The sequence below is a fragment of the Capsicum annuum genome, unplaced genomic scaffold (assembly GCF_002878395.1).
Source record: "Capsicum annuum cultivar UCD-10X-F1 unplaced genomic scaffold, UCD10Xv1.1 ctg81207, whole genome shotgun sequence".
NCBI classification, from domain to species: domain Eukaryota; kingdom Viridiplantae; phylum Streptophyta; class Magnoliopsida; order Solanales; family Solanaceae; genus Capsicum; species Capsicum annuum.
The window spans coordinates 568-3,987 of NW_025891912.1; the positions used below are offsets into that span (position 1 = coordinate 568).

At 36.5% G+C, this 3,420-nt stretch overlaps 1 pseudogene; it reads left to right on the forward strand.

Annotated features, from left to right (window-relative positions):
- Window positions 1–1,437: 1,437 nt before the first annotated feature.
- LOC107854518 lies at window positions 1,438–3,414 on the forward strand (annotated as a pseudogene).
- The last annotated feature ends 6 nt before the right edge of the window (window positions 3,415–3,420 follow it).

The window sequence follows — 3,420 nt, forward strand, 5'->3', positions numbered from 1 at the left end:
ATATGATCCTTACTTGTTACTTTAATTACTAAAATATCGATCAAAAAGTGGATTTCGAATCATTCAAGTCAATTTCGTTGGAGTCAAATATAATTTCCCATTATGTAATTTGCCTTATTCTCCATCTGACAATGTTATATCGTCTTAGCCATGACGTTGATATCTCCATCCATATCTCCGTCCTAAAAAGGAAAACTTTAGGTTTTGGAAATTAATTAAAAAATACAAATAAAATGATGTGTCCGCTAATAGAATCATCATATATGTCAGTTGAACGAAGATTTTCTTGCCAAATATGCCTAAACACATTTAGATAAATATTTGGTGTAGTCAGCATATAGGCATGTTTTGCTAGCCATTGAGTGATCATTGAGATAAAATACTTACATTCCAAATTGTTCAGGTGTGAAAATCAAAAAAATATTTTTGATTCTTTTAAAGTAATTATGATAAGTTAAAGTATGGTATTATGTAATTTGTCTTATACTTCATCGTGACATCTGATAATGTTTTATCGTCTCAGCCATGACGTCGATAGCTTCGTCTTGAAAAGAAAAATTTAGGCTTTTAAGAAAATCAATTGAAAAATATAAATAAAATGACATGTCAGCTAATAACGTCATCCTATATGTCAGGTGGACGAAGATTTTATTGCCAAACACTCCTAGATGCGTTTAGATAAATATTTGATATAGTCAACATATAGGTATGTTTCGTTAGCAATTACGTGATTATTAAGATAAACTATTCACACTCCAAATTATTTAGGTATGAAAATAAAAAAAATATATTTTTTATCCTTCAAGAAAAAAAGTATGGGAAAGTGCAGTTCAAAAAGGCATGTAGTCCTAAAAATAAAGACGTTTGTAATAAAAGATCAATTTTATTGGAATTTTTCACATGTCTTGACTGCGTAATTAAAACAAAGAAGCAAAACTGTGGTTACAATTCTTCAAAAAATACACCAAAAATTTGTAAAAAAATTTATTGAAGTTACAAATGTATCATATTGATATTGTATTGTATTATATTATTTTGACAAGGAGGTCACGGGTTCTAGCCTTGGAAATAGCCTCTGGCAGAAATGCAAGGTAAGACTGCGTACGATACACCCTTGTGGTGGGGCTCTTCCTCAGGCACCGCGTATAGCGGTAGCTTTAGTGCACCGAATTACCTTTTTTTTTTTATATATTATTTTGATAAATATCATATTTTAATAGATTAAATTATTTCACGTTATTCCGTCTCGTCACACGTAATCAAAATGTAAGGCTCAAAAAATTCCAGCAGCTTAATTAATTGATTACCTAAACTATTACTTGTTGGTCAAGATTCTACTACCCACCTTATAATCCCCTCTCTTATCCTCCTCCCATTAACTAAAAAAGGAAACTAATTTTTGTAGTCTTTTTTACAAATTTTGATTAGGACTAAGCCTCAACAATATTTTTCCTATTCATATTTGGATTTGGAGAATTAAAGTTAATGCAATTAAAACTTTCTTGTATCAATCCATATTGATATGGGATTAAGAGAAGCCAAATAGCTCTATAAATATAAACCAATACTATTTCACATTCTTCATCACAAATTTCTTTAGCACTTAATAGTCCTTAGTTTATAAACTTGTTTTTCCCTTGTTTGTTGATCATGATCACCATGCCTATCAAGCAAGAAATCATCGACTTAACGGACGATTTAGACGATACCAATGTCCCCATGAACACAAGTAATGATATAGTTCCTGTAACCAATTATGGTGTTGGTTCTTGTTTTCTTGATATTCAAGAAAGTCCTATGAAGAAGATGAAACTTGAAACTGAGACTTGTATGATTGCTCCTTTGTCAATTTGTCCTAAGAATGAATTCGTAGGAGGTTTCCCTGCTGTTAATCCAATTGCTACTAGTTGTAAGCAATTCTGGAAAGCTGGAGATTATGATGGCAATAAGGAGGGTGCATGTCATGATCAAACTGTTGGTATGGATCATGTGAGAGTTCATCCGAAATTCTTGCATTCGAATGCTACTAGTCATAAATGGGCATTGGGTGCTTTCCCTGAGCTTTTAGACAACGCGATGGATGAGGTTTGCAATGGTGCTACATTTGTTAGCGTAGACGTGCTGGACAATAAGAAAGATGTTGGGAGTAAGATGTTGTTAGTTGAAGACAATGGTGGTGGAATGACTCCTGATAAGATGCGCCAGTGCATGTCGCTTGGGTACTCTGCGAAAAGTAAATTAGCAAACACGATTGGTCAATATGGAAATGGTTTCAAAACGAGTAGTATGAGGCTAGGGGCTGATGTGATTGTGTTTTCACGGGGGAGGGATAGAGCAACGAGCATGTTGACACAGAGTGTAGGAATGTTGTCGTATACTTTTCTAAGGGGCACGGGGAAAGAAGATATAGTTGTTCCTATGATCGATTATTTTGTGAAGAGGGGAGGGACGTGGGAGATGTTGGTTCGGTCTACAGCTGATGATTGGAAGAGGAATTCGGAGACAATAGCACAATGGTCTCCTTATGAGAACGAACAGGATCTTTTCCAGCAGTTTGAGTTGTTGAAAGGTGATCATGGGACGCGAATTGTCATATACAATCTTTGGGAGGACGAAGAAGGAGCCCCAGAGCTCGACTTTGACACTGATCCACATGACATTCAAATAAGGGGTGTAAGTTGAGATGAAAAGAAGATTGAGATGGCGAAAGAATATCCTAACTCCAGGCACTTTCTAACTTATCCACATTCTCTAAGGAGTTATGCTTCGCTTTTGTATCTGAGGCTTGCTCCTGGATTTCGAATAATTTTGAGGGGGGAAGAAGTTGAACATCATAATATGGTAAACGACATGATGCTGTGGGAGGAGATTACGTACAGACCACAATCCGTTGGTTATGAAACATCGGTAGCAGAAGGAACTATTGGTTTTGTGAAAGATGCAAAACATCATATTGATATTCAAGGTTTCAATGTTTATCACAAGAATAGGCTCATTAAGCCTTTCTGGAGGGTGTGGAATGCTGCTGGCAGCGATGGTCGCGGTGTGATAGGCGTCTTGGAAGCTAATTTTGTTGAACCAGCTCATGATAAACAGGGCTTTGAGCGCACGATTGTCCTTGCTAGACTCGAGGCACGCCTGCAATTTATGCAGAAGAAGTATTGGTCTTCAAACTGTCATTTCATTGGTTATGCTAAGCATCGCAATGTAAAGAACACTACTGTCTCTCCTGATCAAGAAGCACCAAACACTTGTTCTGCGCCTACAACCAAATCCTGTTCCCCATTCAGCTCCAATGTCGGCCACACAACCTGTCATGATGATAGATCTAAACCGAAATCATCCGGAGTAGAACATGAGACGAGACCCGTTCATTCTTCAGTAAAGGACAGTTCGGTGCAGGAAGCATCCCGTGTTTAT